Source organism: Ovis canadensis, chromosome 20, assembly GCF_042477335.2.
Source record: "Ovis canadensis isolate MfBH-ARS-UI-01 breed Bighorn chromosome 20, ARS-UI_OviCan_v2, whole genome shotgun sequence".
NCBI classification, from domain to species: domain Eukaryota; kingdom Metazoa; phylum Chordata; class Mammalia; order Artiodactyla; family Bovidae; genus Ovis; species Ovis canadensis.
This window is the reverse complement of record NC_091264.1, coordinates 65,181,290-65,197,320: the sequence shown is the minus strand read 5'-3', so window position 1 is coordinate 65,197,320 and position 16,031 is coordinate 65,181,290. Positions and strand designations below refer to the sequence as shown.

At 51.5% G+C, this 16,031-nt stretch overlaps 2 long non-coding RNA genes across 2 annotated transcripts; one reads left to right on the top strand and one right to left on the bottom strand.

Moving 5' to 3' along the window:
- Positions 1-4,929: 4,929 nt before the first annotated feature.
- On the bottom strand, positions 4,930-6,009 carry LOC138425034 (uncharacterized). The gene is made up of 2 exons (XR_011251065.1): positions 5,558-6,009; positions 4,930-5,203 (listed from the first exon to the last, which is right to left on the bottom strand). It is a non-coding gene; the product is annotated as an uncharacterized lncRNA (long non-coding RNA).
- A 5,419-nt stretch (positions 6,010-11,428) lies between these two features.
- On the top strand, positions 11,429-12,698 carry LOC138425112 (uncharacterized). Its single transcript, XR_011251105.1, has 3 exons — positions 11,429-11,560; positions 11,650-11,740; positions 12,286-12,698. It is a non-coding gene; the product is annotated as an uncharacterized lncRNA (long non-coding RNA).
- The last annotated feature ends 3,333 nt before the right edge of the window (positions 12,699-16,031 follow it).

Below are 16,031 nucleotides of genomic sequence, written 5' to 3'. Positions count from 1 at the left end.
GCCTCATAGAACTCCCGAGACCCAGTTCAAACTCCAGACCGTGGCTGTGGCGCTCATGGGCCTGGATCCTACCGTCTGACCCCTCCCGTCAGGCACTACCTACACAGACGCCTTTCTCTGCAGGGCGTCCAGGAGCCTCCCTAGCGGTCTCCACGGCCCGGGTTCCTGGTTCCTGTGTCCCTCCTCTGACTCTCACAGAGCCTGTGGCCCCTCACAGTGGCTCTGATGCCCCAGAGCCCCTCGGCCCGTGTGCAGGACCCGGGAGGTTACTTGGAAGTTTTCCTGAGGACGGTGGCTGGGCTGAGAGTGGCAGGGGTAGGAAGCACAAGTGAGCTTGCCTTGTGGTTTTCTGATCCTTGTATCTATTTACTCGGCTGTGCGGGGCTCCTTGCCGCTCAGCCTTTCCTGCCGCTGCCGAGGCGGAGGCCCTCTGGGCTTGGGGCTCAGGATTCTCCTGCTGGTGCTTCTCCTGGTGCGGAGCTCGGGCTCCGGGCCCGTGACCGCAGGAGCTGTGGCTCCCAGGCTCTCAGCCCAGGCTCAGTAGCTGTGGCCCGTGGGCTTAGAAGCCCCTGGGCTGTGGGGTCTTCCCAGACCAGGGCTGGAGCCTGTGTCTCCTGCATTGGAAGGCGGGTTATTTGCCCCTGAGCCACCAGGCGGCCCTGTTGTCTTTAAAACCAGAGCCCACATGGTTGTTGATGGTCAGCTGTGGGCGGGAAGGCCAGGCGCCCAGGACACGGCAGGGTTTGACGGTGGGAGGAGTGGTGTCGCCATGAGCAGAGGTGGGAACGTACAGACGGAGCAGGCGGAGGGGACACGAGCCGCCAGTGTGCGAGCCGAGCTGGAGGCTCCTTTGCGTCCAGATGAGGATGTCAGGCAGGCAGGCAGGAGCCGGGGGCGAGGTCCTGCCGGGAACGTCCGAGTGGAGCCCTCCTGGGTCAGCAGGAGAAGAGATCCTGAGGCCTGAGCGCCAGGAACCAGGGGTGGGAGCTGGAGCCGCGCAGCACAGGAGACCAGGCTTCGATGCCTGGTTTGGGAAGGTCCCCGGGAGATACTGGCTCCCCACTCCAGGATTCCGGCCTGGAGAATCCCACAAACTCGGGGTCGCAGAGAGTCAGACGTGACCGAGCCACCCTCGCCGTCACTTACCGTCCTCCCGGTTGATCTTGTCTGTGACCAGCTCTGGCTTCAAGGAGGGGTGGCCGGTGGGCCTTTCTGGGCCCCCGAGAAGGACCCCCGGCTCAGTGCTCTGCTTTCATTGTCTTCAGAGTCTTTACAGCTTTTGAGCAGAGGGTCCTGCATTCTCATTTTGCACCAGCGCTGCAGATTACGGAGCCAGTCCTGCCGTGGACTACAGAATTTTTTATGGAGAAAAATAGTCTTTTTTCAGATGCCGAGTACCAGGCAAGCGCAAAGCAAATCCTGAGAAATGGAAGATCTTCTCAATCCAGTCTTTTCACATTAAAATATATACACATTTTGGTTGGGATATTTCCATAATTGGCTTTTCAACTCCACACAGCCTGTGTTTCCATGAGAGAAACAGGTAACCCAGTTCAGTTGCTCAGTCGTGTCTGACTCTTTGCAAGCCCATTGACTGCAGCACGCCAGGCCTCCCTGTCCATCACTAGCTCCCGGAGCTTACTCAACCTCATGTCCATCGAGTCGGTGATGCCATCCATCCATCTCACCTGTGCCGTCCCTGCCCCTCCTGCCTTCAATCTCTCACAGCATCAGGGTCTTTTCCAGTGAGTCAGATCTTTGTATCAGGTGGCCAAACTATCAGAGTTTCAGCTTCAGCATCAGTCCTTCCAGTGAATATTCAGCACTGATTTCCTTTAGGATGGATTGGTTGGATCCCCTTGCAGTGCAAGGGACTCTCAAGAGTCTTTTCCAACAGCACAGGTCAAAAGCACCAATTCGTCAGTGCTCAGCTTTCTTTATGGTCCAGATCTCCCATCCATACTTGACCACCAGAAAAACGAGGTAGCCCAGTGTGACAGTTAATTTTGTGCGTCAACTTGACTGGGTCAGAGGACCAGTTAATTGGTCTGACCTCAAACAAGATGTTGCCATGAAGGTAGTTTTCTTTACTGACAAAGGTTAATCCAGGGAGCAGGTAATCTCTGACAAAGGTTAAGCTCTGGTTTCCCAGGAGTCATATATGGGTAGGAGGGTTGGACCATAATGAAGACTGAGCGTCAGAGGATTGATGCTTCTGAACTGCGGGGTTGGAGAAGGTTCTGGAAAGTCCCTTTGACTGCAAGGAAATCAAACCAGTCGATGCTAAAGGAAATCAGTCCTGAATATTGGAAGGACTGATGTTGAAGCTGAAGCTCCAATATTTTGGCCACCAGATGCAAACACCTGACTCATTGGACAAGACCTTGATGCTGGGAAAGACTGAGGGCTGGAGGAGAAGGGGGTGACAGAGGATGAGATGGTTGCATGGCATCACCGACTCGATGAGTTTGAGCAGACTCTGGGAATCGGTGATGGACAGGGAGGCCTGGCGTGTTGCACTCCATGGGGTCACAAAGACTTGGACATGACTGAGGGTTCCTGCTGAACTGAACAAGGGGTTTCTTTTGTTAAGGAATCCTTTGAACAGAAAATGAAGGTAAAACTTCTGGCAAACCAATTCAGGACATGGGGACTTAAATTGGCTTTTCTTCACTGAGAACTGCACTCTTTATCTGCAGAAATCTGTTCTGGATGGTGGTGCAAACAGCAGCCTGAAGGAGAGCCAGCAGCAGTCGGGGGCTTTCCGCGGTTCTTGTCTCAGACTCACCTGATTCCTCAGCCACGTCTCCCCCTGCTTAGAGCTGGGTCACGCCTGCCCTGCCCCCGGCGTGCCGCTCTGGGCTCTGAGAGCTGAGTGTGCGTGGTTCCGGGTCAGAGAAGTGTTGGTGGCGGGTGCTGAGGGAAACGGGCTCGGGCCCCGTGGGGCCTGTTGCTCAGAGTCACCGGTTATGAGCCCGGGCACCCAGGACTGACTGCTTGTGAGTAAACAGGTGTCTTGTTTTCCGATAACCAATCACCACAAACTCAGGGAGAATGTGTCCTGGAACCTCGCCGTACGCAGGACATTAACATACGCTCCATATCATGTATGTAATTCACATGTAATGTGATCAACAACAGCACTTAGCGCCAGGGTGTGTGCACGTTCACCTGAGATGCATCCAGGGATCCCAACTGGGCTTCCCCAGGGTCCTGGTTCTGCTCATGGAGCAGGTAATCGCTGGCTGGGGTGGGGGTCGGGGTGGTGGGGGATACAGGAATCACCTAAACTCTCATCGTGACAAAGTCTCCGCTGGGTCTGGAAAATTCTGTGAAATTGCTGGTGAAGCATTTTCACGTTCGTTTCTGTATATGCCCTTCCCTGTATTCCCCAGGCCAGGTTAGATTCAGCCCAAAGAGACTTTTCCTGTCTTCCTCCGGTTATCGTGGTTTGTGCCCTCCTGGGCTGAATGAGTCTGTGACATCATTATCAGCTGGTGGGCACTGTCCCCCTTGAAGACAGGTGGTACGCCCGGAGGTGTTTCTGTTGTCCTAATGGAGGGAGGCGCAGCTGGCCTCTAGTGGAGGGGCACAGGAGCCACGTCAGGAATGGTCATCAGACCCCACTTGTCAGCGGTGCTGCCTGTGAGCAATGCTGGCTGGACCCGTAATCGGGCCCATTTCACGTCGGAACCCACCACATCTCCAGCACAGCGATGTGTCTGGAGGTCTCTTTTTGGGGGCCTAGTGGGTGACATGCAAAGTCCCTTTTAGTATTTCGCATCAACAGAGGTGGAGACAGATATTTACCAAGCTTCCCTGCCTGGAGCCGGTGTGAGGACCTCCGTCCGTGGCAAAGGTCATGAGGAAGGAGGCTTCAGCATACGCAAAGGTGGGATTGAGCCTCTGGAAACCCCCTGTTCCCGAGCATCTACCCCCCAAACCAGAATCTGCCTACTTTACTGTTTCATGCTCTCATCTACACTTCTGACTTTACGGGGGGCTGTCCCCCAGCACCTCTTTTGGAGAAGGAGTTAGCTTGCAGCTCCAGTCGATAAAAATTCCTGGGCGTGACAAGAGTGTTTCAACTTACAAACTCCTCTGAAGATTATCTAGCCTGCCTGAACATGGTCGTCTGGCCACATGTGATTGTTTACAGCCTCCCAACTGTGAGAGGCATGAGATATTTTAAACTTACTAAAGGCAGATATTTTTAGGAAGTTAGAAATTATTAGTATAGTGGGTTGGTTAGAAATTATACTGGTGAAGGGTTTTCATTAGTTGGGCCAATATTTGCTGCTAAGTCTCCATATTCCCTGCCCTTATAATGAATATAACTAGCATATAGGAGAAATAAATATTAACCTTTAAGATTAATCATATTAACCTTAAGGTAAGTAAATTCTTCTCTTAACTGTGACCCACTACACCCTCACCCTATAGGAATGCAATTTTATCTGGTACCTTCAGAGGGTGGTGCCTGGTATAAGAAAAATCACCCCTGGAAAATAAGTTTTCTGGTTGACTGATCGTTATCAGAAAGAAAGGATCATAAAATGTTAGCAGGCCCCTTGGCCAGAAGATGATGTAAAAACCCCTAAGACCTTTTTGTATACATTTATGTGAAGCACCTGATTTTGATAGAGGTCAGGACTGCTGACCCCCGCGTGACTTTAAAATTTCCATTTGTCTCTATGTGTAACAAAAGGTATATAAGCAAACCTGAAAATAAAGGAAACGGATCAGTCTCTGGAAAGACTGATTCCCCCAAGTCGTTCTTTCTTGTTCTCCGTTTTTCTGGCTGAATTCCCATCTGGAGCGTGAGTGCTTGCCAAGCCTGCTAATTTTGCCCTGGTCTCTAAGGCCCACGCGCGAGGGGGCCCAAGGCGGGGCACCCTCCGCTACTCAAGCAGGCGCCGCTGGCCTATGTAGGTGGTGCAAGCCTCTTGTCTTGAGGTTTTATTGGACTCCCACGTAAACAAAGTTATTCAGGATCTTTTTCTCCACTAATTTTCCTACTACACTATTCTTTTCTAATCTCTCTTTATACTTCTAATTAAATAGCTTTTTCCTAGGACGCCGACTCCATCTCTGCTTCGAATTACCCGGGATCCACCGAGGCTGGACCCTGGCACTTCCCATCACTTCTCGCTGAGGTTAACAAACGTGACACGCACTGTCTTCTGGAAACTGCCCACCAACTCTGTGGAGCAAATAGGTGTAACTGCTGTCAGGAAGTCAGGTTCAGACATGCATGGAAAGGAAATACGAGCAACGCTGGCACATGTCTTAAACGCGGGCTGAGAGATACACGTCTGAAACTCTGATTTTGAATTTGAATATTGCCTCTGAATTATGTCTGCCTCCCTTCTTGTTTCTGCGGCCCCCCTCCTTGGCGTCACTCCCATACGCCCACCCCTTGTACCCCAGCCTGTGCGTCCCCCTGACTCCCTGTTCCCGCTGTCCTGTAGGGGGACCACCCTGGGTCCTCCCTTCCCAGCTCTCCGTTCCTGGGCAGGTCACCGCCACCCTCGCCGCCCCACCCAGGACCTCTTACCCCTTTCTGAGGCACACTGCGATTGCATCATTTCTGAGTCTCAGGAAATTTTACCCCTATCATTTGACTGGCTTCTTGAGTGTCTCTTTAGGTCTAACCTGGTCCTTTCCTCTGCGTCATAAATCCACATTAGGACGGAACAGGGATTTTAGAGAAAAACTTCTTCGTGAAACTGAAGCTTTCGATCTCTGTACTTTTCATAAAATTCCTTGGTCTGGAAAAAACCCTCTGTACAGCCATACTTGAAGTCCGGCTTTTCTGCCATGTGACACGCAGGGTAGCGGTGGGGTGAGATTAGTGAGCGGGAGGAGGGGTCCCGGCTCTCTGACTGGGCTGCAGACCCCAAGGGCGCCTCTGTGACTCACACGTCCTTCATCTCAGCTCCTGGTGCCATTTCGGGGGCTTGACATCACTGGGGCGGTGCTGGGTCAGCCTCGTGATCCAGGAATGGCCTGGTTAATCAACATTCATTTTTAACCATCAACCTGATCTGTCTTTCCGTGTTGCCAAACACTGGGACTTGGGGCTCCTCCTCCTGGCCACCTCCTGTTTCTTTACAGAAGCTAAAACACTTGAGGACCGGGCTGCAGGGAGCAAGGGAGCTGACTGCCCAGCACTTCATGTGCGGAACCCAGACCCACCGGGCGCCCTTCTCTGGGCTCCGTGTGCTGGGTGCAGGCCCTTCCCGATCTGGCCTGGATTTCAAGGCCCCTTCCTGCCACTGTCTTCTCCTCAATCCCCTCCGGGACACATGTACCTTCCCCCCCACGGCCACCTCCAGGGACCTCCCAGGCCATTCTCAGAGGACCTGTTCTCTGACATCACCAGACAGACCTGGATCTAAAATGCTGTTTCCCTCTGCATCTGGCTGAAGAGCTTTAACATTTGTACATAATCGCATCCCCCAGGAAGCCTCACCGTCCCTTTAGAAATCTGTCCAGACACTGCAGTTGACGGTAGGGACACAAAATCAAGTCAAGGAGAATGAGGCTGTCCTAAGGCCGGTCACCTAGTGGGGAACACGGAAGCTCCTCCATAAAGTCTGTCCAGAGTGAAGTGTCTGCCTGGGACTTTCTTGGGGAATTTGTGTGTGGCTGCCACCATCTAGATGTTTTCTATAACATCTAGGAAGTACCTCTGAGCACTTCTGGTGTTCTCATCACCTGCAATGCACCTAACGTCAAGGTCATGTTCTCAGCCAGGTGCCCAGCGCCCAGCCCAGTGCCACACTCGTGGGAGAGGCCGAGATGTCCCTGCTATTTGAGTTGACAATCTTCATTATGGAGGGATGGAGCACTCATGGGGGAAACAAGTTTAGAGGGAGAAGGTCCTCAAAGGTCAGGAAGAAAAAAGTTTAAAGAAAGGTTTTTCAAAGTTAGGGAAGAAACAAGTTTAGGAGAAAGGCCTTCAAAGTCATGGAAGAAACAAGTTTAGGGGAAAGGCCTTCAAAGTTATGGAAGAAACAAGTTTAGGAGAAAGGCCTTCAAAGTCATGGAAGAAACAAGTTTAGGGGAAAGGCCTTCAAAGTTATGGAAGAAACAAGTTTAGGGGAAAGGCCTTCAAAGTTATGGAAGAAACAAGTTTAGGAGAAAGGCCTTCAAAGTCATGGAAGAAACAAGTTTAGGGGAAAGGCCTTCAAAGTTACAGAAGAAACAAGTTTAGGGGAAAGGCCTTCAAAGTCATGGAAGAAACAAGTTTAGGAGAAAGGCCTTCAAAGTCATGGAAGAAACAAGTTTAGGGGAAAGGCCTTCAAAGTTATGGAAGAAACAAGTTTAGGAGAAAGGCCTTCAAAGTTATAGAAGAAACAAGTTTAGGATGCCTTCAAAGTTATGGAAGAAACAAGTTTAGGAGAAAGGCCTTCAAAGTTATGGAAGAAACAAGTTTAGTGGAAAGGCCTTCAAAGTTATGGAAGAAACAAGTTTAGGAGAAAGGCCTTCAAAGTCATGGAAGAAACAAGTTTAGGAGGTCTTCAAAGTTTTGGAAGAAACAAGTTTAGGAGAAAGGCCTTCAGAGTTATGGAAGAAACAAGTTTAGGAGAAAGGCCTTCAAAGTTATGGAAGAAACAAGTTTAGGTGGCTTTCAAACTTATGAAAGAAACAAGTTTAGGAGAAACGCCTTCAAACTTATGGAAGAAACAAGTTTAGGAGAAAGGCCTTCAAACTTATGGAAGAAACAAGTTTAGGAGAAAGGCCTTGAAAGTTATGGAAGAAACAAGTTTAGGAGGCCTTCAAGGTTATGGAAGAAACAAGTTTAGGAGGCCTTCAAAGTTATGGAAGAAACAAGTTAAGGAGGCCTTCAAAGTTATGGAAGAAACAAGTTTAGGAGAAAGGCCTTCAAAGTTATGGAAGAAACAAGTTTAGGAGGTCTTCAAAGTTTTGGAAGAAACAAGTTTAGGAGAAAGGCCTTCAAAGTTCCGGAAAGCTTTGCAGAACAGGGCCATGCTCAGCATTGCTCTTTGTAGGCTGCTAAGAAATGGCATCTGAGTGCCCGCAGGCAGAGCTGCAGGCACGGTCTTTTACTAACAATACCCACACAGGGCTCACTGGGCTGAGTTAGGAGGTCAAGAGGGACTGACCTTGGTGGTGGTGGGAGATGGTGCTCTGCCGGGTGACCCAGACCTGCTGGAGTGTGCTTGCCAGGACCAACTCTGTTTCTTCTCTAGAGCTGAAAGTCAGATCGTGAAATAAAGAGTTTGAAAAACATGGAAACCTCCTCCCTTCTGGACAGTGTTGGAAAACTTCTGAAAATGCTTCCTTCTAGGGCCCTTATTTTTCTTTTTTTTTGGCAGGATCCTTCAGATTCAACCAGATAGGAAAATATTTTTCAGATACAATGCTAGTTTCTTGAAAGTAATCAGATAGGGAAAATTCAGATGGAAAAGATAGCATTTCAAAATCTCTTGATTTTTAATTGATTCTTAAAAAGATTTCATGTCCCCTATGTATCGTTTTGGGAGTTCTCTGGTGGCTCAGATGGTAAAGAACCCACCTGCCAGTACAGGAGACACCGGTTTGATCCCTGGGTCGAGAGGATCCCCTGGAGAAGAAAACAATCACCCACTCCAGTATTCCTGCCTGGAGAATCCCATGGACAGAGGAGCCTGGTGGGATTAAGTCCATGTAGCTATTGTTGGGAGAAGAGGGAGGAAAAAATGAAAAGCTTTTTTCTCATTTCGAGCTCAGTTTTTTCATCCTTGGTTAAAGCCATCTCCTACCACGGGGATACAAGCTGGACAGAGGGAAGTCCCTCAGGCCTTGGCACACAGGGGCGGCCTGCATCCACGGTAGAGGAGAGAGCCCTCTTGTCAGGAGCGTGAAGGCCCAGAGCTGACGACGAGTGGGCAGAGGCCCTGGCTCCGTGCACAGTGGGGGTGAGCGTCCTGCTGGCTCCCAGTGAAACGCCCTCAGCCAGGCCTGCAACGCCTGGGCCCTAAAGCAGCATCTCTGAGAGCAGGCAGAGGGCAGCACGCCTCCCGGTGGGCCTGTGGGCCTCCTGCCTCTCCTCCTGGGGACAGAGGCGTTCCCGGGCGTCTGCCCTGACGGCTGCGAACATCACAGGAGCCTGGGGCCGGCACTGCGTCCAGGCAGCTGCTCCTGGATCAGGGCTCACCTGGACTCCCATGGAGAGGCCAGCAGCAGGACGAGGCCCCCCACCTCCTGTCCTTCCTTTGGACACATCGAACAAGGCCTGGCTCCAGATGGCTGGACGCTAACTCCTGGGCAGGCGGACAGCTGGAGCGGGGGCCCAGGGATGCCCAAAGCTGCGAGCCTCTCTGGGAAGAAGCACCCCATTCAGGGGACTGGGGGACCCCGACACCCTTCTCTTCCACTTCAGCGTGCTGAGCCGAGACGTCTGGCTCTGCTCTCACACAACACCTTCTGGCTCGGAGGGTTGTGCATGACACAAACAAGTAAGCACAGTAAATCCAGCCACTGGCTAGGAGCCAATTGAAATCACTGCAGATGGTGACTGCAGCCATGAAATTAAAAGACGCTTACTCCTTGGAAGAAAAGTTATGACCAACCTGGACAGCATATTGAAAAGCAGAGACATTACTTTGCCAACAAAGGTCCATCTAGTCGAGGCTATGGTTTTTCCAGTGGTCATTTATGGATGTGAGAGTTGGACTGTGAAGAAGGCTGAGTGCCAAAGAATCGATGCGTTTGAACTGTGGTGTTGGAGAAGACTCTTGAGAGTCCCTTGGACTGCAAGGAGATCCAACCAGTCCATTCTGAAGGAGATCAGCCCTGGGTGTTCTTTGGAAGGAATGATGCTAAAGCTGAAACTCCAGTACTTTGGCCACCTCATGGGAAGAGTTGACTCATTGGAAAAGACTCTGATGCTGGGAGGGATTGGGGGCAGGAGGGGAAGGGGACGACCCAGGATGAGATGGCTGGATGGCATCACCGACTTGATGGACGTGAGTCTGAGTGAACTCCAGGAGTTGGTGATGGACAGAGAGGCCTGACGTGCTGCAATTCATGGGGTTGCAAAGAGTCGGACACGACTGAGCGACTGAGCTGAACTGATACTTGAAAAACCATATTAAACGAGTTTAGGGAAAATCGCTCTTTTAAAGTCTCTGCTTGCCCTGGGGGTTTCTGTCTCACCCTTGTGTTCGTAGGGCAGGAACACCCGAGACTCTGGGATGGGTCCTGCAGTGTTTCTGCAGAGAAAACAGTCTGTGGATCGTCTTGAAGCAGAGCCCACCACGCACGTGCTCTGAGCTGGGGTGAGAGCTGGGGTGAGGGGTGCTAAGACAGGTGTGCGGGACAGACGAGGTCTTCTGGATTTAGGATCTGACCGGTATTCCAGGTGGAAAAGCCACTCACATGTGAGAGGTTGTGAGCTGGGACAAATCCGGAACCTGAAGTCACGTTCAGGAGGTGAGGGAGCAGGGAGCCGACTGCCCAGCACTTCCTGTGCGGAACCCGGAACCACCGGGCGCCCTTCTCTGGGTTCCGTGTGCTGGGTACAGGCCCTTCCCGATCTGGCCTGGCTCCGATTTCAAGGCTCCTTCCTGCCACTGTCTTCTCCTCAATCCCCTCCGGGACACATGTACCTTCCCCCCACGGCCACCTCCAGGGACCTCCCAGGCCATTCTCAGAGGACCTGTTCTCTGACATCACCAGGCAGACCCGGATCTAAAATGCTGTTTCCCTCTGCGTCTCCCTGAAGAGCTTTAACATTTGTGCATAATCGCATCCCCCAGGAAGCCTCACCATCCCTTTGGAAATCTGTCCTGACGCTGCAGTTGAGGTATGGACACAAAACCAAGTCAACGAGAATGAGGTTGTCCTAAGGCCGGTCACCTAGTGGGGAACATGGAAGCTCCTACATAAAGTCTGTCTGGAGTAAAGTGTCTGCCTGGGACTTTCTTGGGGAATTTGTGTGTGGCTGCCACCATCTAGATGTTTTCTCATAACACCTAGGAATTACTTCTGAGCACTTCTGGTGTTCTCATCACCTGTGAGGCACCTCAGATCAGAGATCGTGTCCTCAGCCAGGTGCCCAGCACCCAGCCCAGTGCCACGCTCGTGGGAGAGGCCGAGAGATTCCTGCTATTTGAGTTGACAATCTTCATTATGCAAGGGTGGAGCACTCATGGGGGAAACAAGTTTAGAGGCAGAAAGGCCTTCAAAGTTCCAGAAAGCTTTGCAGAACAGGGCCATGCTCAGCATTGCTCTTTGTAGGCTGCTGAGAAATGGCATCTGAGTGCCCGCAGGCAGAGCTGCAGGCATGGTCTTTTGCTAACAATACCCGGACAGGGCTCCCTGGGCTGAGAGTTAGGAGGCCAAGGGGGACTGACGTGGTGGTGGTGGAGATGGTGCTCTGACGGGTGACCCAGACCTGTTGGGGTTTGCTTTCCAGGACCAACTCGGTTTCTTCTCTAGAGCTGAAAGGCAGATTAGGAAATAAACACTTTGAAAACCATGGACACCTCCTCCCTTCTGGACAGTGTTGGAAAACTTCTGAAATAGCTTCCAGAAAACCTCTTATAAGGTAAGTGTGATTGCGCTGACACTATGCTGATACTCATTGCATTCCTGGGTCGGGACGATCATTGCCTTCTTTTTCTTTGTTTTTGGCAGGATCCTTCAGATTCAACTAGATAGGGAAATATTCTTCAGATGAAATGCTACTTTCTTAAAAGTAATCAATATGGAAAACTAGTTGGAAAAGGTAACATTTCAAAATCTTTTGAGTTTTAATTGACTTTAGAAGGATTTCATGTCCCCTATGTGTCTCCTTTTCCTATTTGGAACCAGTCTGTTGTTCCATGTCCAGTTCTAACTCTTGCTTCCTGACCTGCATATAGGTTTCTCAAGAGGCAGGTCAGGTGCTCTGGCATTCCCATCTCTTTCAGAATTTTCCACAGTTTATTGTGATCCACACAGTCAAAGGCTTTGGCATAGTCAATAAAACAGAAATAGATGTTTTTCTGGAATACTCTTGCTTTTTCCATGATCCAGCGGATGTTGGCAATTTGATCTCTGGTTCCTCTGCCTTTTCTAAAACCAGCTTGAACATCTGGAAGTTCACGATTACGTGTTGCTGAAGCCTGGCTTGGAGAATTTTGAGCATTACTTTACTAGCGTGTGAGATGAGTGCAATTGTGTGGTAGTTGAGCATTCTTTGGCATTGCCTTTCTGCAGACTGGTTTCAAATAGGAAAAGGAGTGTGTCAAGGCTGTATATTGTCACTCTGCTTATTTAACTTATTTGCAGAGTACATCATGAGAAATGCTGGGCTGGAAGAAGCACAAGCTGGAATCAAGATTGCTGGGAGAAATAGCAATAACCTCAGATATGCAGATGACACCACCCTATGGCAGAAAGTGAAGAGGAACTCAAAAGCCTCTTGATGAAAGTGAAAGAGGAGAGTGAAAAGGATGGCTTAAAACTCAACATTCAGAAAACGAAGATCATGGCGTCTGGTCCCATCACTTCATGGCAAATAGATGGGGAAACAGTGGAAATGGTGTCAGACTTTATTTTGGGGGCTCCAAAATCACTGCATGTGGTGATTGCAGCCATGAAATTAAAAGACGCTTACTCCTTGGAAGGAAAGTTATGACCAACCTAGATAGCATATTGAAAAGCAGAGACATTACTTTGCCAACAAAGGTCCATCTACTTAAGGCTATGGTTTTTGCAGTGGTCATGTATGGCTGACCTTAAGGAACGTGAGCCTCTTGTGGCCTTGGTGGCCGATGTGGATCTGGGCAAACCCTGGCTTCCTCTCCCCATGCTCCCCTCTGCTGTATCATCAGGGGCAGTCCGTGTGGCGGGTCTTCCTTCCGTCTTGTATCACACATCCTATGGGACAGCTTGTAGGTCTCTGGGCCTCATAGAACTCCCGAGACCCAGTTCAAACTCCAGACCGTGGCTGTGGCGCTCATGGGCCTGGATCCTACCGTCTGACCCCTCCCGTCAGGCACTACCTACACAGATGCCTTTCTCTGCAGGGCGTCCAGGAGCCTCCCTAGCGGTCTCCACGGCCCGGGTTCCTGGTTCCTGTGTCCCTCCTCTGACTCTCACAGAGCCTGTGGCCCCTCACAGTGGCTCTGATGCCCCAGAGCCCCTCGGCCCGTGTGCAGGACCCGGGAGGTTACTTGGAAGTTTTCCTGAGGACGGTGGCTGGGCTGAGAGTGGCAGGGGTAGGAAGCACAAGTGAGCTTGCCTTGTGGTTTTCTGATCCTTGTATCTATTTACTCGGCTGTGCGGGGCTCCTTGCCGCTCAGCCTTTCCTGCCGCTGCCGAGGCGGAGGCCCTCTGGGCTTGGGGCTCAGGATTCTCCTGCTGGTGCTTCTCCTGGTGCGGAGCTCGGGCTCCGGGCCCGTGACCGCAGGAGCTGTGGCTCCCAGGCTCTCAGCCCAGGCTCAGTAGCTGTGGCCCGTGGGCTTAGAAGCCCCTGGGCTGTGGGGTCTTCCCAGACCAGGGCTGGAGCCTGTGTCTCCTGCATTGGAAGGCGGGTTATTTGCCCCTGAGCCACCAGGCGGCCCTGTTGTCTTTAAAACCAGAGCCCACATGGTTGTTGATGGTCAGCTGTGGGCGGGAAGGCCAGGCGCCCAGGACACGGCAGGGTTTGACGGTGGGAGGAGTGGTGTCGCCATGAGCAGAGGTGGGAACGTACAGACGGAGCAGGCGGAGGGGACACGAGCCGCCAGTGTGCGAGCCGAGCTGGAGGCTCCTTTGCGTCCAGATGAGGATGTCAGGCAGGCAGGCAGGAGCCGGGGGCGAGGTCCTGCCGGGAACGTCCGAGTGGAGCCCTCCTGGGTCAGCAGGAGAAGAGATCCTGAGGCCTGAGCGCCAGGAACCAGGGGTGGGAGCTGGAGCCGCGCAGCACAGGAGACCAGGCTTCGATGCCTGGTTTGGGAAGGTCCCCGGGAGATACTGGCTCCCCACTCCAGGATTCCGGCCTGGAGAATCCCACAAACTCGGGGTCGCAGAGAGTCAGACGTGACCGAGCCACCCTCGCCGTCACTTACCGTCCTCCCGGTTGATCTTGTCTGTGACCAGCTCTGGCTTCAAGGAGGGGTGGCCGGTGGGCCTTTCTGGGCCCCCGAGAAGGACCCCCGGCTCAGTGCTCTGCTTTCATTGTCTTCAGAGTCTTTACAGCTTTTGAGCAGAGGGTCCTGCATTCTCATTTTGCACCAGCGCTGCAGATTACGGAGCCAGTCCTGCCGTGGACTACAGAATTTTTTATGGAGAAAAATAGTCTTTTTTCAGATGCCGAGTACCAGGCAAGCGCAAAGCAAATCCTGAGAAATGGAAGATCTTCTCAATCCAGTCTTTTCACATTAAAATATATACACATTTTGGTTGGGATATTTCCATAATTGGCTTTTCAACTCCACACAGCCTGTGTTTCCATGAGAGAAACAGGTAACCCAGTTCAGTTGCTCAGTCGTGTCTGACTCTTTGCAAGCCCATTGACTGCAGCACGCCAGGCCTCCCTGTCCATCACTAGCTCCCGGAGCTTACTCAACCTCATGTCCATCGAGTCGGTGATGCCATCCATCCATCTCACCTGTGCCGTCCCTGCCCCTCCTGCCTTCAATCTCTCACAGCATCAGGGTCTTTTCCAGTGAGTCAGATCTTTGTATCAGGTGGCCAAACTATCAGAGTTTCAGCTTCAGCATCAGTCCTTCCAGTGAATATTCAGCACTGATTTCCTTTAGGATGGATTGGTTGGATCCCCTTGCAGTGCAAGGGACTCTCAAGAGTCTTTTCCAACAGCACAGGTCAAAAGCACCAATTCGTCAGTGCTCAGCTTTCTTTATGGTCCAGATCTCCCATCCATACTTGACCACCAGAAAAACGAGGTAGCCCAGTGTGACAGTTAATTTTGTGCGTCAACTTGACTGGGTCAGAGGACCAGTTAATTGGTCTGACCTCAAACAAGATGTTGCCATGAAGGTAGTTTTCTTTACTGACAAAGGTTAATCCAGGGAGCAGGTAATCTCTGACAAAGGTTAAGCTCTGGTTTCCCAGGAGTCATATATGGGTAGGAGGGTTGGACCATAATGAAGACTGAGCGTCAGAGGATTGATGCTTCTGAACTGCGGGGTTGGAGAAGGTTCTGGAAAGTCCCTTTGACTGCAAGGAAATCAAACCAGTCGATGCTAAAGGAAATCAGTCCTGAATATTGGAAGGACTGATGTTGAAGCTGAAGCTCCAATATTTTGGCCACCAGATGCAAACACCTGACTCATTGGACAAGACCTTGATGCTGGGAAAGACTGAGGGCTGGAGGAGAAGGGGGTGACAGAGGATGAGATGGTTGCATGGCATCACCGACTCGATGAGTTTGAGCAGACTCTGGGAATCGGTGATGGACAGGGAGGCCTGGCGTGTTGCACTCCATGGGGTCACAAAGACTTGGACATGACTGAGGGTTCCTGCTGAACTGAACAAGGGGTTTCTTTTGTTAAGGAATCCTTTGAACAGAAAATGAAGGTAAAACTTCTGGCAAACCAATTCAGGACATGGGGACTTAAATTGGCTTTTCTTCACTGAGAACTGCACTCTTTATCTGCAGAAATCTGTTCTGGATGGTGGTGCAAACAGCAGCCTGAAGGAGAGCCAGCAGCAGTCGGGGGCTTTCCGCGGTTCTTGTCTCAGACTCACCTGATTCCTCAGCCACGTCTCCCCCTGCTTAGAGCTGGGTCACGCCTGCCCTGCCCCCGGCGTGCCGCTCTGGGCTCTGAGAGCTGAGTGTGCGTGGTTCCGGGTCAGAGAAGTGTTGGTGGCGGGTGCTGAGGGAAACGGGCTCGGGCCCCGTGGGGCCTGTTGCTCAGAGTCACCGGTTATGAGCCCGGGCACCCAGGACTGACTGCTTGTGAGTAAACAGGTGTCTTGTTTTCCGATAACCAATCACCACAAACTCAGGGAGAATGTGTCCTGGAACCTCGCCGTACGCAGGACATTAACATACGCTCCATATCATGTATGTAATTCACATGTAATGT